General features: G+C 26.4%; 1 protein-coding gene across 2 annotated transcripts in view; it reads right to left on the reverse strand.

Annotated features, from left to right (window-relative positions):
- Nucleotides 1-25720, reverse strand: part of LOC129958157 (glutamate receptor ionotropic, kainate 2-like) — a 273917-nt gene that overhangs the window by 228261 nt on the left and 19936 nt on the right. The gene's annotated exons all lie outside the window — the stretch shown is intronic.

Below are 25720 nucleotides of genomic sequence, written 5' to 3' on the forward strand. Positions count from 1 at the left end.
ATGCGATTGGTACAAAGTATTTTTAAAGGAATAATATTCACTAAAAGTTATTAAAATTCTTTTAGCTATTGGTTAAAGTTTTCGATTTCCGCTTTTTCAGGGATATTTTGTCAATTATTTTGTATTTAGCTATTTCCTAATGTAAAAATTTAATGCTCATTTAATGTAACTTATTCATTTTTAATCTTCCACAACTTAAAAGGCAATGCAAAATGTAATTTTTTTTCTATTATTTCTCTGTACCAATTTGTGTTTTCTCTAGAGGTTTCTTTATTTTTAGCAAGGATCCAATGTCATCAAGTGTAGTTTGTTCCTTCGTGCTAGGTGGGTTGCACTCTATCATGTTTCCCGCATGTCTTCTGACTAGGTAGGGGTATCAGTCATTATTTTAGCTTTGAAAAAATCTACATTAAAATACAAATCAAGAATATCTTAGAGAAAATCAAGTTCTTATGTACTTTGCAAATTTTCATGCGTATTTACTCATATAATAAATCCATCACATAACAAGAACTCATCTTAGACGGTGAATATAAAACATAAAATTTGCCTATTCAATTTTCTGATGTCTTTTCATGTCAACTGTCATATATGTTTTCTTCAGAAGTATAATAGAAAAACAAAAGATTTCAGCATGTTTTCTTATTTTTTATGGTAATACCTTCTTAGTTAATTATCATACTAAATATCTAATATAGCCTCTTAGAAAACATCTAGATATTTTTCTTCAGTTAAAATAAATATAATTGCCGTATGTTTTCAAATTTTTGATAACTTTTACAAAACATTTAAACAAAATTTGTGTAGCAAGTTTTTGGTTGTTATCAAATAGAAATTAATTTTATTGTTTCTTTAAATATTTCACTAATGTGTTCAGCTTTATTAAATTTATCATGAAAATTTTTCCTTTGTTGAGAGTAACTGCAATGAAGATGTATAATGATTCTCTTTCTATCAAAACGTGTGATATTAAAATTATCATAAAATTATTCTCTTTTTGATATTAACTGCAATAAAGACGTTTTATATTTGATTTTATATTATAACAAATTTAATGTGTATGCACAATAATTCAATGATGTAAGTTCAATCCCTAAGTAATATTTTGTTTAAATATTTTCCACGGAAAACTCTAAACCCGGTCGAAAGAGGATGGCCAAGGTAGGAAAAAGGAGCTATGCATCTTTTCGCCAATCATACACAGAAATATCAAACGGAAGATAATTGCACGTTGAATTTTAGTCATAACAGCTATGGCAAGAAGTAAAATCTGCTGTCACCAAGGAATTCCCAATTTAAAATTCATTTCAATTAAAAACTCAAGGATTTCCAACCGTGTGCCAAATTTTTCAAAATATGGTGACAGAACGAAGAAAAGTTTCAACTGCTGGCCACGGATTAGACGATATCGGAGAGAGCGATCGGGAACTCTAGACATTAAAGACGACATCATAGACGTTATTTCAGAAATTGAAAATTTTGACTGTTTTTTCCTGTTAACGATTTCAATGATTTCCGTTAGAGGTTTCCAAAATAATTGGTTTTATGATTGGCCGTTACAAAATGTTGATATTATGGTGTGGACAGGCATTATTCTAAATATGCTCCCGCACCTTTATGTCTTGGAATGAGACATGATGTTTATACAAGGATACAGTTTACTCACATAAACAAAAGTAAGTTTAATTCATTATATTTTGTGATGCTGTTGGAAATTGTCTGAATGATTGATAAATTATCTTAACACAGTGCGCCGTGTGTTGAAGATATTTTTAAAAGATAAGGTACACATTGATTGGAAATGTCTGTTAACTCATTTACTAATTTGTCGTTATTACCTTTAAAAAGTGACGGAGGGTTTATGGTAGAACTCATTCCATCAGTTTAATATATTATATATATATATATATATATATATATATATATATATATATATATATATATATATATATATATATATATATATATATATATATATATATATATATATATATATATATATATATATATATATATATATATATATATATATATATATATATATATATATATATCTTGGAAAAGGCTACAATGGCTCATTTCATACACAGTTACAATTTTCATCAATTATTTTTTATGAGGAGTAACACTGAAACGGAACAATTTTGTAAAAAAAAAAAAAAAAAAAAAATGCCTTACTTACTTATTTAAGTGGGCACATAGCTTATAAAGATTTGATGAAGGAAACTGGAACCATTTTTTTTTAAAATTATTATTTTGCATGCTCTTCAAAAATCGTAATTTGCTGTATCTGCCATTCATATTCAGTATCTCCTTATTATTTCTATCAGTTAGTTAATATTCGTATTATATTGTCCCTCTAAGAAATGTTTGTTCACATTTTATATTTAGAGATTTGACTATAACATTATTCAATGCATTATTTTACACTTTTTTTTAAAAAATTCCTTATGGACACTAGTTTACTTAATTAATAATGGTTTTTAAAAGAGATTTCTAATTATAAAATAATTTAACTACTTTGAATGTATTTTATTAGATTAAGTATGAAATAAGTACCCATTAATTCATATAATGAATCGAAATTTCTATACTTTATAGAGTCTTATTCAGCAATTGAAGACCCATTATAAAATGTAGATAATACTATGAAACATAAATATTATATAGATACATCACAAATGACGAATTCTCAAAATCATAATTAACAATAAAAACCTAATATAAAAGATTTAAGGAATATGACATGCAACTTGATGACTGTCATTGTTCAAACCGCTGGCAAACATTAATTAACGAAAGATACATTCTTGATTTATTTGAATGTATATATTAAATCTATTGAGAATTAGGAAGCTTGGCATTTTACTTTTGTATGGAATTGGGAAAATATTTGACACAAGAGTATTATATTGTATTTATTTTTTCCAACTTTGTATTAATGAAGTCATGTGCAAGCAAAATATGCAAATTTGTGCTTCTGCATGCTGCTACACGGTATCTGCAAATTAGTATAATTTGTATCGATGACGCATATCGGAATTTTGCCTCATTATGAAATATGACGCTTGGAATAGTGCTTCTGAAAAGAGTTAACAAGAAATAATGGAAATAATTACGCCAGATGTCTTTTCGAATTTTTAAACACTATTCTTCTTTTGTGTTACATAATTTTGGATGAATAAAAATACGTTATTTCGCTTTCAAATTAATCCTTTGCATCTTTTATTTTTCTACATAGACTTTTTTAATTCAATCAGAAAAGTTTTATATTGAATAACTATCTGGTATATTAATAAATTCATGTACTCTGCAGAACATATAAAACTTTAATGTTGAACTATTTTTCTTCGTATTCTTATATTTTCTTAGGAACGTGCTTCGGCTCAGCAATTATGTTAATGGATTGGTAGAAGTGAAAATATTTCCCGCATAAAATTAAATATTAAATTTTAAAATCAATGATAGAAATTACATGTAGAGAAAAATGATAATAAAATGAAACTTGTGTAAAGCTTTTATATGTCTAACAACATTTTTAATTTAAGATTAGTTCGATTAGTAATCGATTAAGACTAAATTACATATACATAATTCAACTGCATTTTTTGTAACCAACAATTCCGTTGAACAAGTTGTTTACCAATAATGATGTTTTAATATTACGATTAATCGCAACATATTTGAAAATGAAATCAAACTACTTTTCATTCCTATCAGGAGAAATAAGTTTCTGAGTTTAATTTTTTACTTTTGCTCGTTTAGATATTAATATTAAAAAACATAAGAGCTCATATAAATTATTTATTTATTATATGAACCGATACTTTTTAAAATGGTGATTATGGAACTTAATTATTGTTTCTGTCTGGCAAAATTGGATTTAATGTTTGAAAATTCACATTTATTTTTCCTATGATCCAAAATAAATAAAGAACATAAGTTTATCCATTTGGAAATAAATGAAATAACGATAATTTGAAAATTAGATATTTAATACATAAAATATGGAAAAACATAAATCTTGCATTAATTGATTTATATACTTATAAAGCAATTATACATATATAATATATTTCTACTGAAATATAGAAATAAATATTAAACAAAAGTACAATCTGAATAAAAAATTTTAAAGTAAATTAAGAAAGTCTAATAAAACTTGTGCTTTTTTTACTTTTCCAAAAAAGAAATTGAAAAAGTGCTTACAAAGACAAAATTACTCCATTTAAGTTTCACTTTCAACCAAATGTACTTAATTTTAGTTTCTTAAGCTAAAAAAAAATGTTACTGTAATCCAAATGAGATCTGAGAAGTATTTTAAATTCTTGTACGTCATTAAAACGGTGTACTTTTGATTAAATTCTAATTATACTTCCAGACTAAAATGCGAGAGATAGAAATTCTTTTTTAATGATTTTTTTTTCTGCATTTACCTCTATTCAAACAATATTTTCTTAGCTTTCCAATTAACTCTTTTCTCTGACAAAGGGTTATAAAAAACGCTTTCCTGAAATAAGAAACGTTAAGTCTTTTTAAAATGCAATCTTCTCTTTCTTACAGGTGTATTTGCACTTGTTTGGGGAGGAAAAAAACTTCCTGATTATACGCTATATTTAAATGTTTTGTGAAAGTAACAAGTCCTTTAATTAAATTCTTCTCCAACTCCGAAGCTTGTTAATGACAGAATGCATTATACATTTGCATAGTTTCTTACTGAATCACTATTGAAAACCTATCAAATATTTGCAGCCTCATTAACAATATTTCATTTGAAAAAAAAAAAAACATAATGGTTATGATAATAATTCTTCTTCTTAAAAAATGGAACTGATTGAGTAACAAAAACACAAATAAACAAAAATTTGTTTAGAAAATTATGAGCTTTTAATTCATTTAATTTCATAGTTTCAGAATAATAATATTATATATTTTTACAGACATTTTGTTTTATATAGCTTTGCAAAATGATTTAAATTTGTTTTTCTGAAATATTAAAATCGAGAATTATTTCATTTCCTCATTGTTTTTTTTAAATAATAATAAAAAAAAAACATTAAAATATTTTCTTTGGAGTAAAACATTTTAAATCATGTACACTTGGGAGTTGTTAGTTTTAAATGTATTTAGTATTTTTTTACGTTGCATTAAAATTTGTTTAGTGTTTCTATATTGCATTAAAAATTTGTTTCTTTTTTATATTGCATTAAAATTTGTTTCTTTTTTATATTGCATTAAAATTTGTTTATTTTTTATATTGTATTAAAATTTGCTCAGTATTCATTTATAATCCGAAGAAGGAAAATATATCATAATATTAAAGAGAACGGAAGTTAAAATGAATTTTGATAAACATAAATTTCTGTTTGTATGTTTAAGATATCAGCAATAAAACTTAATATAATTTTGATATTTTCTTTTTGGGTGAAAGAAAAGAAAAATGAAATATAGTAGATAATATTAAAAACTGTTCTATATTAAGGGATAGATTTATTTTCGTAGTGTTTACAAATTTTATACAACATATTTAAAATAAAATCTATGCAATAATTTTATATTTTAAAGACCACTAATTTTAAATGTCAAAAAAAAAAACTTAAAATGATACTAAACACTCCTACGAATTTATTACAAATAATATTCATAATACTTTATTAATTTTTTAAGTGCATTTTAAATGTTTTTTATGTGTTTTATGTTATTTTTAACGGTAAAAAATGGTTTTCTTGACTTTTTTAAAATTTACCTTTTAATCACCTATTCTGATATAGCATCTTATTTTTAACATCTTATTTGTTTTAATTCTAATTAAAATATCTAGATTTTTTTGGGGATATTTAAATTTATAAAATAAATTGGTACTCCAAATTGACTTTAAATCAATTTAACAATTGAGATTGATGCAATATTGTAATCAAAGGAGTTAGAATTGCTTTACTATATGCTTTACTATATACTTCATTATTTACTTATAGCTTGGACTTAATTTAGAAATTTTAGTATTTGCATTTTTTTAAAACCCAATATACTGAAATACACTATAAATGGTAAGCATTCGTATAGATGATAGAAAACACTATATCAAAAGAATACAATATGTTTGAATAGAATTTCATTGCGGGAAATCCTCATTTGACTTATAGACTGAAAGCGTTTGCATAAATATTTAGTTTCTTCTCCAGTATGCGCTTATGAAGTAATTATCGACGGCTTGCGGGTTGAATTACGTGTAAAGCATCTACAATGAAATAATGCGAGCGGCAAACTCGAAACATTCCACGTGATCACAATAGCTTTTGTGTGACTTACTGAGTGACTGGAAAGCTGCCAGATGTAATCTAACTGACTTCTAATAAGCATTCCTCAGACTAGCTTATGAGAAATGGCTATCTACAGAATAGAACGCAATTCTGGTCTCAGTAATAGAACGGCAGACACAGCATATGGTTTTCTTCTAAGCGTTGTGGGATATTCTTTTTTTTTATTTTTTTGTATAGGAAGCAATATCGACTTAATTGAAAATACACAGCAGCCATTAAGAAGTTTCTTTTCTTCGCACCGTTAATGTTTGGGCAATTATGATGCATGCTTTAAGAGCTGATTTCTTCGTGGGCAATTTAGTATTTTTGTTTTGTTTTGCTGCCAATTTTGTCTATGCTATTGCAAAGAAAGTCTCCAAAAGGTTTTTACGACTGCATTACTATAGAAAAATCATAGATTGTGTCCACTCTATGAACATGATTCCTCTTTTTTTTCTATCTGTGCCTAGAAAAGATAGATAAAAATCTGGATGTGATTTGACTTAATTGATATCAATTAGTACGTGGTTCATTTTGGTAGTTTCTTTCAGACAAAAAAGAATATCTTCATTAGAAGAAAGGAAATGATATATAAAAGGTGTTGCAAAAGAAGATTATTTCACTTTTAAAAATAAGAACTTTGTTTAACCGGAAAGGAAGAATCTTCATTTTGTATCCACAGAGTAACTGTTATTGACAATGCCTTTTGCTAATAATGTCTTCGTTAGTTTTATCAGAGTGCAAATTGTATAAATAATTCAGATGCTGCTTATTTTGCCAGTAGCCAAAGTTGAAAGCTAATTATTATTATTCTCATAAGCATTGAAATAAGTACTAAAGCATCTGGAATGAAAGGAAAAATTATCTTGGATATCATTAGAAACAAAAATATTGTACATAATATTATATTAACGTATTATATTTAAAATAATGTTAGACAAACTAAGTAAAAATATATAGTAATTTTTATTCTATGCAAGTAAACTGTTTAAAATAAAAGTTGTCTGGTTTATTCTAGCTTATACTGTACTTCTAAAACACAAACGATATGTATGACAGTATTTAAAGATTATTTCTTAGTCATATATTGTCCATGTGTGATCAGTATCGGGATTAAATTTATAGCTAGAAATGGAGCATGTATAATGGAAAACCATTAAACTTTTAACATCTGCACTCTAAAATGAAAAAGAAATTACAACATTCTTTATAAATTACCAAGTTTTCTATATTTATTTCAGAGTTGAATTAACGATCACTGAATCATTAAAATCAATTTTTTAATTCTAACAAGCATGTAACAATGGTTTTATAAAACTGAAATGATTAAATATGATAAATTCATGAACAGTCACTTATGAAAACCTATTAATAACAGCCTCAAGGAAATTATTAACTTTTTAATTAAACTTTATACTTCTTTCTTTGAGGAATGTCTTTTTTTTTTTTTTTTTTTTTTTTTTAGACCAGTGAACCATTATTCGACCAGTGAATTTCTCAGACAAAAAAAAAAAAACATTTAATGAACTATCTCTTGAAATAATCAAAAATATAAAACATTAACAGACATAAGATTTCTCAAAAAAAGTGTTCTTTAAACAATCGGACGTGTATATTTTTTTTTTCGTCTGATCTTTCAGAATTTTTCCCTAAACCCTAAATTGCTGTTGTCTCTAAGTATCATCAAGAGAAATTCTCCATGTGTTTATGTTTATTTTTTGATGGGTAATATGACTCTTTTATCCTTTCATTTAGGGAAAATTTAATTAAGTTTTCCCTACCGTAAAAGATTTTCTTTGAGATTTAGCAAGAGAAGGGAAACGTTTGAGGCATGCAGAGTTAATTCTGTTACGTAATCAGAGTTTCCACAGGAGCGGGAAAAATTGATAAAAAAAAAACTAGTGGCCTGCTTGTTTTCATTTGGTGAACATGGCTCTAGGTTATAGACTGCAATTGCGCCTTTTTACAGAAGTAATTCAATTTCTTTACATGAGATTTCATATCGCGCAAAAAGGTTTAAAAAGATATCTTAGATTTGCGAATCAATTCTTCTGGTTTTTATGTGGAAGAACAGTCAGCAAAAGTAAAATGCATTATTTAAAACTCACACTGCCGTAAAAACATAGGAAATGAATTTAATTCAGCGTTAAACAAAAATTATTCTAGGAGCTACAGAAAAAAAAACCGAATAAATATAACATCCATTTTTTTTGTGCGTGTGTGAACATAGACTGAATAAAAGTGATAATCTGTTTTAATTTCTTTCCTAGATATTTGCTTAAGTTTTAGGATAATGCCTTTTTGGTATAAAAAGAATTTTTAGTAATTAGAAATATGCATTATTTCTATTACTCATTATTTAAAACGCATAATATCATGTTTGTGCTTATAGTCTATTGGCATGTATACAGGTGACATACTTTCATTAAAAAAAACCTTACGGAATATGGTTGAAAAACTTAGGTGTTAATCTACAATTTACATGCACAAATATATTAAAAGGCTCAAATTTTCTTTCAATTTTTTTAAAAACTAATAAAAAGAATAAAATGTCTCAAAACTATATATTTAATAGTTCAGAATTTTTTTATCATGACTGGACTTCTCTATATTAATGAAATTGTAATATTGTTGATGTAAAAATCTTTTAACGAAATTTAATTAAAAATTTAATAGCAAACATTCACATTTATCAAAGCATGTAATTCTAAAGCAAATTATCAATGATGTATTTAAATATACCTATGAAAGCTATTTATTTAAAAGTAGTAATAAGAAATATCCGTCAGATATTGTGTTAAGTAGCAGATATTTTTTACTGCTTTAGATTTTGAAATCTATTGTTTTTAAAATTTTCCAAAAATGTTGACAAATGTATGGTTATAAAATTACATATAATTCATGCTCAGATGATAGTAAAACTTTAAAAATTTTCAAATAGTGTATTTTAATCGAGGATGTTGAATCAATAAAATTTCAATTCACGACTGATGAGAGATTACCGATAACATGTTATAATCTCTCTATAGTTTATAAATTATCTTTGTTTTTAAACATTATTATATGTCTTTAAAATGAAGAAAATTGAATGAATAAATAAATTTACATTTAAAACAAGTTGGAAAATTCATCAGCACTACAGTAACAAAAGCAATGATGACTGCATCATTAAAATCAATTTTGTAATTAAAGTTACAAAAAGAATGGTGATTTTTTTTTCAGTCAGATATTTGAAAAAAAAGTGCTGGTTTAGAAATCATCACTTGACAATATAAAGAAAAATACACTAATTAATACAAGATAAATGCAGACTGAATTTGAATGAATTGAAATATATAACTAAAAAACAAAATTCAAAATATCAAAATATATCCAGAAAATTCTTCTTTGAATGCATAGAAACTTATAAAAGTTTATTTTCTTCGTTTTTGTTAATTATTTTATAAACAAATGCATCATGCGAATTTTCACCTTTTTATCCATTAATTTAATGAGAGTCAAGGACCAGTCATCATTTAATTTCTGTTCTAACTCCTAAATAAAATACAGTATATTGACTCAAACTATTGCTGCACTCATAAAGCAGCAAAATAATTGAAAAAAATGTCTATCTCTGTATTCTTTAATATTTATACCTATTCAAACCGAATTATAAAAAATCTGGAGGTAAAGGAAATTCAAATAATGCTATTGCAAGTACATTAAATACAGATTTAAAAATTAAATGAATAAAAGATACGATCATTAAAAAAATCGTCAAAATAATCAAATGAGACCATTTGTTGCATCTCAGTTTACTACGCCAATAATGCTTTCTCTCATAAACTTAATACACTCTTCCTGCATTTAAATTATTAAATAATGCAATGTGAAAAGAATAAGAAATCTTGTATCAGTTGAAATAATTTTTGAATTCGTTATTTTATTTAAACTGAATTTTTATAATCACATGTCTTTTTAAATCTTATTAAGTGATTAATAATAACGTTCTTGTATATTTTATTTGAAATATTTAATCTTAAAGAATAGAATGTATTTACTTTGCAATAAGATTTACCATTTATGTCAACGCTTACTTTGTTGCCATGTCCAATATTTAATTAGAACTTATTAATCTGATTTATTTCATGTTTATTTATTTAATCTCATCTTGATAGATATTATTATTGAAATTAATAATATTTATTATAGCTGAATGTTACATAAAATGTAGCTATTTCATTCTTTTCAAAAAAATAAAAAAAATGCGATTAATGTTGAAACTTAAGAATGCCTCATATTAATCTGTTTTCTCAATTAAATAAACAATAATTGGAAATATAATGTTTAATTAATATTTGATCCAAATAAATTATATTAATTTTTTTTGGACGTGCTTCTTTTATGATGTTTACTTTCTGGAATGTTTTGCATGCTTTGAGTGTAAATTTTAACTATGAATAGTTTCGGTTTAAAAAAAAAAAGTGGTGATATTTTTCCATATTGGTGCAACAAGTAATGTTTCTGTAAAGACTCCATCTGAAACAATAAGTTATGCTACCAAAAAAGAAATGCTCTAGTTTTATTTTAATCAAAAAATTTAAATAGTATTTAATGAATATATAGAAGTCTGGCAAAAAATAAGATTATATCCTGTCAAATTTTTATATTATAACATTTCATAAAAAAACGGTTAGGTTCGTACTAGATATCATATCTTCTTCAATATATTTCAAAGATATTTTTTAATTACATTTACATAACCACACAATTATGTCTTAAAAATTATTGACTTAATTTTAATAGGAACTTGTTTATTGAAACACTAATAATTATTCTCTTACTCTCCATGTAGGTATCAAAATAAAACACAATCTGAATATTTAACCCTTTCCAAGGCCGTGGGAAGTATGCTTCCCACCAAATTTATTGATCTTCGAACAAAGTTATGAAGATTGACATAAGTTCTGATATATTTTTCAATAAGACAGAAACTTAGACGGTTCAGTTCCTTATATCACACAAAATTCCGTGTTTTGATTCGTTACTTAATTATTACTTAACCAAATTAATTAATTTATCAAATTAAATTTATCTAATAAGTTAAATGAATCTTTTTTCTTAAGCCAGTCTCAACTCTAAAAGTATTTTAATATACCACAACTAGAAAAAATGGTCCTTTAAAGGGTTAAGCACAAAAATACAATATTACATAAGAATGTCCTTAACAGCCCTGTATTCACCAAATCTGACTGTCTGTCGGTCTGAATGACACGAGTTCACCTTGAATTTATTCCTTAAACATTTTTAGAGCCGTGGGAAGTATGCTTCCCACCAAATTTATTAATCTTTGTATAAAATTATGTAGGTTGGCATAAGTTCTGACAAATTTTTTTAGAAAGACAGAAACTTAGATGCTTTAGTTCTTTATCTCAGACAAAATGATGTGTCTTGATTTGTTACTTAATTATTAATTAACAAAATTACTTAATTAATAAAATTAAAATTATCTAATAAGCTAAATGAATCCATTTTTTAATTAATTTCAACCCAAAAAATATTTTAACATAATATGACTAGAAAAAAATGACTCTTCAAAGGGTTAAAACATCATACAAAATATCAAACCTAATGCAAGTAAGGATATTTATATTCTAAATATTCTGAAAATAATACCACAAACATTGGATTGGATTGGACAAATTGAGATTAATTTTATGCGACTCAATTTTCGTGGCACATTATAGAAAGTTTGAAGATGCCACATTTCTCAAAATTAATTATTTCTATTATATTTTTCATATATACATATATGATATATTCTGTACATATTCTTCAGTACTATTTTAAATAGCAAAGCCTTGATTCAAAAAATAGTGTTTGGTTAATGATGCCAAAACTACAGTCCTGCAAATGCAAATTTAAAAGGCAAGGATCTATAATAAATGAATAATAACGCATCCCCATTTATTATTATCTTTTTTTTTCTCCTTTTTTTCAATGACGAAAAAAAGCGCCACTTTTTTGTCTTTGATTTTCTAATTATTTTTATCATAAAACAAAGAAATCGATGTCTAGCAGTTGTTCCTCATTTTGAAAGTATTGTCAGTCACATCATTACTAGGAGAGCTTCAAATAATGTATACCGTTAAAATAAATGCGAACAAGCTTATATGCACCAATAAACAGAAACAACGAATCGATAATGTAAGCAATTAAACAGGTGTTAACATATTTTTTTTTTTAAATTGGTACTTTTCAAACTCCACTTATTTCTTAATTTTCTTACTATATAATTGCAAATATAAAAAAGATTAAAGTAAAAATGAAAAATGCTTTTCTCAGTTCTTTTTTAAATAACTAATCATAATTTTTCTTTTAAGGACATCAAAACTCATTTAGAAATAATGGCAAAAAGCTAAAAAGTTATAAAAATAACTTTATCATTAATGTTTAAGAAAAATATGCCATTAATAGAAATATATACATTGTAATTTTTAATCTAAGTAGCCAAATGCCGACGAAATAATTAACTGTCCATCTAAGTAATTCTTTCAGCAATCAAGTATTTTCCTATGCAATAGTAAATACTAAAAGTCAGTATCAAAACAATTATTAAAATTATTTATTAAGATATCATTATGTTCATATCTTAAAAAATATTTAACCATAAACCATCACATTTTATCAAATTCAATAGATTATTGATAAATAAGTTTTCCCCACAACATTTCATGTTGGATATCGAACAGACTGAATGCAAAAATCTGAATTGTTTCCACTACTTTCAATACAATTTCTCTTGCTCAGTTTAAAACATACGCGCGAAATAATAGGTATTTTTCTCCCAGCCTTTCAGATTTCCAAGCAAAATAGCAAGCCAGCAACGAGTTCATACTGAAACTTGATACGCTTTTTATGATGGACAGAGATCGATTGCTGATGCAGGACAAATTTATCGAAAATCTAAAGAAAAAAATTGAAAACCTTGAATAAATATAATGCACAAACCTTGAATTTAAAACATATTGCAAATCTGTATCCTTTTCAAGCATTAAATATTCTGGAAATAAGATTTGCACCAATTGTTTTCATTGAATTAATGTTCTATATTGTATTTGCATCAAAAGAAATTAATGGAATTTTTGAAAATACGTCTTTAATAATCCTAAATAAAACAGAAAATATTTTATCGGAATATGGATATTAAAATATAATTTTAAAACTGTGAAGTATCAATGTTATATGTGACTTTTATAGAATTCGTAACGTTTTAATAAAGGATTTAAAATACATTTTTAAAAAAATGGTATTTTCTTTATGACAGTCTTCAATATTGCATTCTTTTTTTTATTAGTATTACAGAATATTGATCAAATTAATAATCTTTTCTTAATTTAAAGATAAAACATTATTGATTTAATCAAAATTTTATTAAATTACAAATGGATAATTAAATATGGAAAATTATAAAAACGCTGTAGTATCACTGATGATTCAAAATATAAAAGTAAAGCTAAATTTTAAGATATTAAAAAAAGCCAATAAAAAATCGATTACAAATATCATTGCTAAATGTACGGATGAAGATAAATAAACATGAGAAAATTAATTGGTAAATTCCTAGGTAAATTGTAACCAATATATCTAAATTATCTATATAATGTATTTTTCTAATCTAAAAAATATGCATTAAATCAGCAGTATTTTCAATTTTTGATCTTTAACTCACACAGTCCCAAATTGTAACTTGGTGGCAACTTTCAAGATTTATATTTATGTTTTACCACAGTTTCTTTCTATTTTTTTTTTAAAAAAAACTTATTCGATAAGTAAGATGTAAAATGTATTTTTTTCTAAAGCAATCTTAAGAAAAGAGCTTTGCAAAATATCCAAAAAGCGTCATACGCAGAAAAACACTCGGCAATATAACCTTACGAGCATAGATCCAAAATTATGACTCGACTGCCACTTCAATTGCTTGTCATTAAGAAGAGTTTCTGACTTTTGAGAGTTGGCGTTGCAAGGGACCCTCAAGTAAATCGCATAAACTTTTCCATCCAGCAAGCGACGGCCATTTGGATAAGAATACTGAGGATAGAAGAATTCTTTCTTTGATGCTTTGGAGATTTGTTGAAATAAGACACATTTTGAAAATGATAAGTGCAAATAAAATATAATATAGTAGAAGATTTATCTTGAGACAAAGTGGATTTCTATCTCAATTATTTTGAGAGAGACCAATTAAACTATTACCATCGTTCTATTTTAGGATATTAAATTAGGATTGAATTATTTTGTTATAGCAATGCATTTTTAAATGCTTCCATTTCTGTTTAATGGGCAAAAGTGAATCTTAATTTTGAAATATGTTGTATGTAAGGATCGCTTTAGTTCTAAGGCACAAATAATCTTAAATATTTTCACGTCATTTTTTCCTGAATACGAATTGTTCATTTTGGGACAAATAACATTTTGTATCTATGGATGTCCCTAGATACGACATGATTAGTATGAAATATTGTATTTGGATTTAAAATAACATTAGCTGATCCAATGCTTTATACATAGTATTTCTTATATGATTTCTCAAATAATTTTGTATAGGTAAGCTACTGCTATATTGTTCTGCCTGGCAAAACAGCCAATATTATTTAAGTTAATAATTGCTTTTTTCTGTTATTAATTAAGTTTGTTAAAAGGATAACTTAAAATGTCTAAAAAAACCTGGCACATTTCTTGTACATATTAAATAAAAGTTGTCACGAATGATTATTTCCATATTATTATGGATATGAACTTCATCAATGCGAGTGCGATAAAGAAGTGTGGAAAAAAAGTTTTCATTCCATTTACCTTACAATCATTAATAAGGCACGAGCGGAAGTGTGAAGCTTTCTCAGTTTTCGAATTTGGCATTTTTTACATACAAAAACCTTAAAAACACGAAACAGCAGATGCATTTAGATAAATTGACTCTGGCCTAAATATTTATTACAGATTTATAGTAAATCGTAACAAATTATTGAAGTTATATGTATCGTATTACAACAGTCGATTACGAAAAAAAATTATTTCAAATTAGAAAAACTATATTAAAAAAAAAAAAAAAAAAAAAAAAAAACCTAAGAATGTCGCAACATAAAATGACGGCCAATTTAAGTGAAACACCGCAAAGCAATAAATATAATCATATTTTAATTATAAAATTCATAAATGTTGAATATAGTTTGTATGAGAAACTGAATGATATATATTCGTTACCAAACTCTTCTCTCACTTCTTGCAGGATATCCATTTATAATTGTATTCATATATTGAAAAACCAGTAGATGCAACTTTACCTTTTGGTTTTAAAGTGTAATTTCAACCCAAAATATATAAAAGAAATATGAAAGAGTCACATGCAAACGTTATAAAAAGAGCATGCTTTGAGGGAAAATTAACCAAACATTCATTTATAATAAAAGGCATTTATTAGTTCAAGGCCGAGGGTTACCCTTGGTTCATGCTCCAGTCTTGCAATGCATCCGCCGTTTGAGGTTCCAGTTATTTACTGGGTTTTATTTTACTTACTCCACCAAGAAATAAGAAAGAGGAAAAACTCTGTGTCAAGATTTGCTTAATTTTACAAATTGGTCTGCTTTTTCATTACTTGGATTGTCTGATTGGGTTATATTTTAGGATAAACGGGTCAAGGAAAAGTTTCCTGACCAGTGATAAAGCACTAATTCAAACTCTCTATTTCGCAGGCAAAAGCGGAATTCATTGTACATTTTTTCCAGCATAAATAGCTTATCAGTACGTTGTGCATTGCAAAAATCAATTTTTGGTGAACCAATAACGGTATTGTTATTGTTGAGAGAATGGATTCAGTATTTGCAACAGAATGCACGTTTGGCAATGATAAATTTTCCAAATTTAACAGATTCAATAATTCCGATATCTTTGTGTCGTGTGTTTTGCTATTCCAGCGTTAGCTGAACATTTTTAAAAAAATTAGTATTCAGATGAATAATTCTACTAGTGACATATATATTCCGACAGACAAACAGAATTAATGTAATTTTTTTCTTGCAGTTTTGTGGAAAAGTTACTAAATTCTATCAATTTTTATAGGATTAGCAATTCTGATCCATGTAGTTATAATTATTATTTTATCACAAATATTATTTTAATTTGTAAGGATGGCTGATACTCTAAGTTTTCTGGTTCTAGAAATATCTCCTTTAAAAAGTGGAATACTCCTTTGTAATGACTCAATAAAATGGATGAGGAAAACCTAAATTATATTTAATATGTATTAAATATAATTTTTTGAGTTAAAATATACTTAAAAAAAGGTTCAATTAGCATGGATGCATGAAACATTGACGCTTTACTTCTAACTAATCTACTGGTGAAAGCTAAATATTGAAGAACGCCATTATATCACAAGATTATCTTAAACCATTTCAAACCATCTCATTAATCTGCATATTGATTAAATGTTTATTCAGTCTGAGTCCCTCGTACACGGATGACTGCAGACATCGCGCTTTACAATAATTGAGAGAGTTAAACCACTGATGTATTGGCATTTCATGCGCTTTGTCAGTGGAGAACAATATATCTTTGGATTAGTCACGATAAATAGGCCGTGCCTTGCAAGCCCTCGTACCTTGTACCCATCCAGTATGATTAAGGGTTTTGTAACTGGTGAGTTCGATCAGGGGAAGACTTACTGGAATGTATAAGCTGCATTTATCCATTACCAAATAGGAATCTTTGCGCTTATTGAACACGCGACGTTGACCTACGAAATTGCAATCGAAGGGTACGTTCGAAACTATTATGACAATTGTTATAACGTTCACACTGCTCAATTACGTGTGTAAATAGTTTCTCCATTCAGCACATAGAGCGTGAGTGGTTAAACACAGTTCTGTTTCATACAATCATCGCTATTCTGTGTATACTTTGTAGGTAAATTTGATTATTTGTCATGATTTATTTTAGTCTAATAATGAATGGTGTGAAGCAAAACAACGCTTCGATTTGCAAATGCTATTATGATTGCTGTTTATAATCTATACTTATAATAAAGCTCAATGTGTGTGTGTGTGTGTGTGTTGGCGCTCTACAGGCCAGGTCATTTGACATACAGCTATCAAATTTGGTACATATATACCTTAGAGGTCGAGAATGTGCACCTAGGGTCCCGTTTTTTGAAATTTTAATTAGAATTTTAATTATTAATTAAAAACTAACTTTCCCGCCAAAAAAATCTTCCATTTTCCCCACCGCCAACCTTTCTGCCAAAAAAAAATCTTCCATTTCCCCCACCGCCAAATGAGTAAGGCTTCCGTTTCTTTTTTCTCCCAACAGTAATGAGGCTAGGGTTAATATTTTTCGGCGGATTGTTTTAAACGATTCTGTTTATTTTCTTAATGTTTTATGCATTTAAAATTAAACATTGTTAATTAATCCATGTTTCAGATTCATTCTGAAGTACTTTTGAATTAAAATAACACAGAATAAAGGAAATTAAAAATGTATAATCTGCTTAGCGTTACCCCAACTGGCGTAGAGAAATTCAGGCATTTGCGTTACCTAACTGGCGAAGAAAATTCACGCATGCGCATTGTTCTGACTGTTGTCATGACAACCACTTTCAACGGATGATTTAAATTATTTTTAGGTTAGTTGCATGCTTTTGTAAGTAAATTGTATTTATGTTAGTTATATATTTTTTGTATATGCTTATAGTTTTAAGTACATCGTTTTTTAAGTAGTTTGTTTTAACCTGTTTTCAATGATTTAAATTATTTTTAGGTTAGTTGTGTACTTTTGTAATTAAATTGTATTTATGTTAGTTATACATTTTTTTGTATATGTTTATAGTTTTAAGTACATCGTTTTTTAAGTAGTTTTTTTAAACCTGTTTTAGACCGATTATTTTAAACGATTCATTTTATTTTCTTAGTGTTTAATGCATTTAAAATGAAACATTGTTCATTAATCGATCTGTTCATGATTAATCTGAGAAAATTTTGTTGACAAATTCTTGAGATATTACATAAATTAAGAAAGATATTCTTTAGTGCCCATAAAGTTTAAACGCTCAGTGACTCTATTATCAGTAATCATATTATTAAAAAAATGCTTTGTTTCAGTAAAAAATATTATTATATTAATTGCAGATTAACCATTTACACTTTAATTTAAAGCATAAATTCTACGAGGGGTAACAGAAAATTAGAGAGATACATATCACGTTATGGCTGAAGGCCTTTATAATATTATGAGTGAATTATATGACTATCAAAATTTGAAATTTTAAAATATTTTGCTGAAGAATCTATTAAAGTTGGAATTTCATAAAATATTTAATTATTAAAATTTTAACGAACATTAAGATTAGCGAACTGGCTGGTCGCCAAAGGCGGCTAGTATAGAATAATTGATGTTTACAATTACTTTACTTAATGCAAGTAATTTTAAGAGGACAGTATCCAATCAAATAATCTAATGTCGAGTGATTTGAAATTAGTATGTTTAAAACAGCATCTCTCCTGTTGTTGTTGTTGAACACAAGAATTTTATCATACACAAAATGACATATTTGAAATTGGAACTTTTTTTTGACACAAGATTTGTGCTTTACACAGAATGACGTATTTAAAATTAGAAAATGCTTTGCATATCATTGCCCGGATGAAAAGAGGGTATTGAATTCAAAAGAAATATTATAATTTTTTTGTTTAAAAAAGAAAATAAATTATTAAAAATGGAACAAAACCTACAAAGCTTCAAATCTTTAAAAATGAAAAACTGGTGCATCCGAAATAAATTATAACTATTGTGCATTTTTAAACATGACAAATATTAATACGTAAATAAATATTTTTGCAATCGTTTTTTCACATATCTTCTGGGTATTGACTTTTAGAATTTAAATTATCCCTTCTGAAATATACATCTAATTTGGAGGCGTAATAAACTAACTAACAATGACTAATTTGGAATCTTTTTATAGCATCTGTATAAGCCACTATATGGAAATGAAACACATTTTTGGAAACAAGTTATTGATGAAATTATTTCATACAGAAATGTACTTAACATTCCTTGAAAAGCAGACATTTGGAAAAAACAAATATTCATTTTTTATGATCCGTTTTAACTATTTCTTAAAATAAAAATTTATTGGACAAATGATAAATACAAAATTACTTTCTTAGTCAAATTTATTCACCAAAAAATTCCACCATTGCATTTTAGTTAATACTATTTTTGCAATAAATAAATTTGTGTTGGAATTATAAATGCCATGCTAACTCTTGCCTGGGCATTCGGAATTTGAATGCCCAGTTCTCGGATATAATAACATAATACTATACGGGCACGATAATAAATAGGTCTGCACAACGCTCTCTGTCAACCAGGGTATAGATCATTTCTGGAAGTCAATGCAAACCTCCAGGAAATCAAGAAATTATTTATTTATGCAGAAACCTTATGTATCCATATTTTTGATACATACATCCAGAGGTATAATGCAATAAAATAGTATGAAATGAGTGAGTTTCTCTCTGAATCTAATGGCAGATCTAATTGATATGAATGGCAGAAAGAGGTAAAATCCAAAGGGCCACGATTAAAGCAGACACATTCATCGTCATGATTGACACCTTCCTTATAAGGTGCGTCCCGTCATTAGAGTGAAGTATCATTGAAAGATATCTCAATGACACACGATTGCAATTCCTACCAAGGAAGCGAGAGCTTGCTTATTTTTAAGGCAACGACATCTATGCATTCTGATGAGGAGCTACTTTAAAATTAAAGAGAAAAATTGCATCATACGATAAAATAATTAAAATATAATGTAGGAAAAGGACGCAAAATCTATGTATATTCTCATTGAATTTAATAGAGTTTATTTGTAGAAAAAATTTATAAAGATATGGCAGTAAAAACTTTTAAGCATTATCTAACAGACTTTCTCATGACAATTTCGGAAAAATCCATTTTATTGCGGAGTTGCTACCTAATCGTAATACAACAGAAAGAAAGTGATTTTATGAATTAAACATTAGGATAATTCCATATGGCTTTGTCTTTTATGGATGGATATCTCTTTTCGAGACCACTGCACCAAGAAAAACCTGAATCAGACAGCATCGTATGATTTATAAGAATTACTTGAAAAACAGAACGGAAGTAAAAAGGAAAAATTCAATTATTTCATTTCTCCGAAATTAATAGTGAAATACTTGAAGTGTAATAGTATTTTTTGGAGAAAATCCATCACTTGGAAACCCGAAATTTCAAAAGAAATATTACTTTTCTAGCAAATTTATTATAAAAAATAGTTTTAAATTATTTACTCATTTCCGTTAGTGTTCATTACTTTTAGTATCTACTTTTTGCAATTTCAGTCCAATCAAAGCATCTTTATTTTTTAAATCAATTTCATGAATTCCATTCATTAAAACACAGGCAATAAATATGGTTAACATTTAAACATTGTATTTAAGGAAAAAGCAAGTTTAAAACGTTTATTTGATGTCATAAGATTTAGGAAAAAAATCAACAGTTAAATAAAAGAATTTTAAACAAAAATCTTAAATTTGTCTTGCATCAATCCATGAAGCAAACAAATCATAAATTGTTTATGAATTTTAAATTTTAACTATTCACTGTTTTCAAGGTCTTATTTGTAATATTTTATGTTTATATAATTTTATTTTTAAAAGAATCCATGCATCCTATTAGATAATAAACAAAGAAAAACAAATTTAATTTGCTTATTCTTTTCAAGAAACAACATGCTTATAAATTTAATCTTAAAATATAACATAATATCATAATTTCGAAAAAATAATCCAGCTAAATCAAACGCATATATTTTTTTCAAATTTTCCTTGTTAAATATTTTTTTATCTTAATATTTTTTTGCATCAGGATTGAGAAAATGAAAGAATATTCAAAAATGATTTTACTTAGTGCTTATTACATCGGTGATCTTCCACATGCTATACAAGAATCCATAATTAATTATGAATATTCATAGATTTTCTTTTTGCTATTATCTGAATATTTCATAAGTGTCTGTGCTTTAATTAATTTCTTACTACTATTTTATCTCTTTTGAAAGGGAAACTTCAAAAAAAGTATTGATGTTGAGAAACAAAGGATTGACTCTCCTCAAAATCTTTTAAAGTAATCAGCTGTTGGAAATAAAATTATTATACTTTAGAGCTTAATCTGAGGGGAAATTCAGCTAGGCAATTACTAACAGCTATATTTATGCATTTTTATTTAATTTAATTTGTTTCACGTTTTGAAGGTAAAATTTTATAATTGAGTTTTCTTTCACTTCCGTGTCTGAAACTTTAAAAGTCATTCACTTGGACATTATCTTTTAGTATACTATTTTTAATACTTTATAATAAAAGAATTTATTGAAGATTAGCTTAATTAAATTTTGAACATGCCCTGCTTAGAAATGAATATTAAAATATTTAAAATGTACTTAATAATTGTAATCATAGATTATGAATTAAAGATCATAAATTAGAAAGTTATGAAAATGAATATTACTTCATTTGGAAAATTTATCAATCCTCAACTTTTAAATAGACTGCTTAAAATATGTTTTACAAGATACTATTATTTTATTATTTCATAAAGGGTGTTCATTAAATAAGAATGATAAAATTGTTATTTGTTTGTAATATAATTTTTGAAAGTACATTTCAAATATATTCCTGTATTCAGCAAGAGGAATTAATATTTCATAACAAAATCAACGTCTTTTTATTTATTTTACAAAATTTGGTATAGATAGTCCATTTTTGTATCCAATCAATTCTAATAAGATATTAATTATCGTATTTGTTTAATATTTCTGGATTACATTATTTAGTTTATGAAATTTCAATAAAAAAGAAAGATACATTTTGGCGTACAACAGTACAATACTTTAAAATAATTATTCTATGAATAGTGCTGTACATTTTAATTTAGCTAAAGAAAAATAAATTTAATTTTGTTCTCTTTTGAATGTAAATATTTAACAATAATAATAATCAATAATAATTTTTGTTTAGTATGAAAATTATATCTTATATAAATATTTTGTGATTTAGTTTTTCGTTTAAATATGAACATATTAATTACTTTAGCAATAATCATTCAATTCATTTTTTAAATATTATTTCAGATTAAAGGAAACAAAAGACATGTTAAAGTGTAGTATAAAAGTAACGTATATTTCATTATTTCAAAATATTATAATTATGTTTTTCAACTTTATTCCCAAGTTTTGCTGCATGTATTGAATCAACATTTAACAACATGAAACTTGGGGTTCAATATTAAGAAATTAGAAAATTTTAAGGATTTTAGAAATTTTTAAAAAGTTTATTACGGATATATTAAATATAAGGTTACAAATAACAATATCATAATCTAAAAATAAAAAATATATATATTGGTAATTTTTTAGGTCAATATATTTGTTTACGTTTGTTATTTGCTACGTCAAATTATATTGTTATTGACGTTCAATACAATTGAAATAAACAAACTGAATAAACATATTGACATACGAATGTTTTAAAAAGCAGCTGCCTTTGGGGACCGAGTTTTTCAACCATATTTTTAACTTTTTAGGCTGTTAAAGTATTAACAAGTACTGCATTTTTTTTAAAAATATCTGTGGTATTTTATAAAACCATGTATTGAATGGAATATGTCCTCTAAAAATTGATGCGCGTGAAAATTTAAAAGTGTTTGAAATACGAAATAAAAAACGAAGATCAATTTCTGACACCGAATTAAAGTTCATGGTAAGTATTTTTTTAGAAATTTTAATTCTAATATTGCCCATAGCACGCAATTGAATGGATAGATGCATTTAAATTTTATTGTAGTATTAAAGCGTTATTATAGATAGTGAATTAAATTTTAAAAACTCTGAAATAATTCAATGGAAATGAAAATTTCATTAAAAGTAACTTTTTAATGATATCATTTAAAATATTTAATATAATTATTTTTTCAAATTTACTTCCAAGTTGTGCTAAATGTGTGGAATCAACTTTTGACTATATAATTCCATAAAATGTAAATACGTTTCTATAATGAGTAAATAAAAGAAATAATAAATTTGCGCTTACTTTCAAAATCCTAGCTCATGGAATCATGTGAAAAATTGATCGCTAAATTTTTTTTCTTCTCAAACACGTGAAAGAATGTATATACGAATTTAAATTTACAATCTGCGATAAGAAATTGTGATTATTTTTTTTATCATTGCAACTGAAAAATTAAAATTTTCATAGCTTTGTTCATTATTTAAATTTCTTACATGTTCTAATTCCCAAACACATGCACAGCCAAACTTATTTCATAAGAACATGCTAAACATTATGCAACTATCCATTGATTAATATTCAAATTTTAAACTTTTATGTTTTCTCTTTGATATTTTTTAAATGCGCCATTTCTTTTAAAATGAAAAATATTTTTCAGAGCAGATAACTAGCTTTTTATATCGAAACAAAATAAGAATATTTCTTATACATTTTTGATGCCTGATATAAACATAATCAATTTCTCTTTGTTTTCTTTTTTCAACGCCGCTATTTTTTTCCATGTGTTGGCACAAGTTGTTACATATTGATAAATAGAATCGCCAAAAATAATACCTTACAACAAGAGTATGATGAATGATGCCTTCACTTAAGCGGAGTAATTCATAATGAAAAATTAAATAAAACAGAGGGCAAGTATTAATCAGTTTTATCTTTAATTTTCTATCAAAAGTTTTGTTGCTTCATTTCTTTCCTCTGACGCTGGAGTCAATATTTCATTCTCAGCTTGCAGGTTGAGAGATCCGGTTACCGAAAATAATAACCGCTCGTCATTTGAGGGGCATTCATTTTGAAAGAAATATGAGGAGCTTTATGAAGATGTATGTTAAACAAAACACTACATTTTGAATAAAAAAATAAGGTAATGATCCGTGAAGCTCAGTGAAGTTACGGGCAATTCAAGGAAAGATTCACAAAACTTAATTATGGAAAAAAAATTAAGTGTATAAGTTATTAAAACTCTTCTAATCCTTTAATAATTGTTTAATATATATTTTCTGGTATATAAGTAAGGTTGTATATGCTTGTAATGGCCTTTAGTATACATTCAAAGTAGGCTAGAGAATCCATTTTTAATCCATACTTTTGTTCATCTATCTCTAAAATATCCCTTATAATAATAACTAATTTCATTAAATTGGAAATACACAAGAAGTGTTTCATTTTGAATTATTTTTGATGCTAAATACGCTTATGACTACTTTTTATTGATTCAAGCGAACATTTTATTGGAGCTTCTAATTTATTCGAGGACTTTTCTCCAATGTTATATACTCAATCAAAAAAGAATTTCTCACTTGAGAAATGATTTTGAACACATTATTTAGGAAAATTATGCTTAGGAAATGTTATATATTTCTCATATATTACAATTATTAACATATTAGCAGAATAATTCTTTCATCAGTTAGTACTACTATAGTTTCTAGTTACTACTACTAGTTTCTTACTATAATCTTTATGAGCCAATTTATTAAATTACTTTTGTTAATGATTCAGTTATGAATTATTTACTCATATCATTATACATTAAAAATATACCTATGCTGCCATTTTTACTCCTAAATTATTTCTTCATTTCATTTTTAGTTGTCCACTTGTTTCATGTTATTTTTCTAATTTATTGTTTTGGATTAATTGAATTTTTAAAGTATTCTGCCAACTTCCGTTCAAATTTACTGACGATTACAAATTTAGTTCAGTTTAGTTATATTAACGTCCCGTTTTAAAACAACACTAGGGCTATTTTGGGAAGGACCTCGTAATTTCGAACGGCGGGCAGATGACGAAGGCGATACCTGAGCTTGCACACGGCAGGAAGTTTGACCCTGATAGATTCAACGTGCAACAGACCCCCTTACACGACGGTTCTTCGATGGAATCGGGTCTCGAACTTGAAACAATACGGCTTACGAGGCCACCAAGCCACCGCGGCCTTTTAGAGGATTACCAGAAACATGTGCGTGTATTATTTTGTAATTCATTATTTTTTCTAAATAAAATACAATATACTAAATAATAAAAACGTTATATTACTAAATTGCAAATGGAAATAATCTAAGACGGTCAGAAGCTACTGCCCCCCCCCCCTTCCTTTCCGTGGTAACGAGGACACGACATCACCATCAACAAATAATCTGAAATTCAATTTTTGGAAGGTTTCAAAATTATTAGAATACAATCAAAGAATATTTCAATTTTTAATTTCAATTAATTAATGTTTGAATAATATTTAAAGCTACCAACTTTTCAAATTAGAGAGATAAAGTATAATATTTAAAGAAATAATAAATGGGG

The sequence above is a fragment of the Argiope bruennichi genome, chromosome 2, assembly GCF_947563725.1.
Source record: "Argiope bruennichi chromosome 2, qqArgBrue1.1, whole genome shotgun sequence".
Classification (NCBI taxonomy): domain Eukaryota; kingdom Metazoa; phylum Arthropoda; class Arachnida; order Araneae; family Araneidae; genus Argiope; species Argiope bruennichi.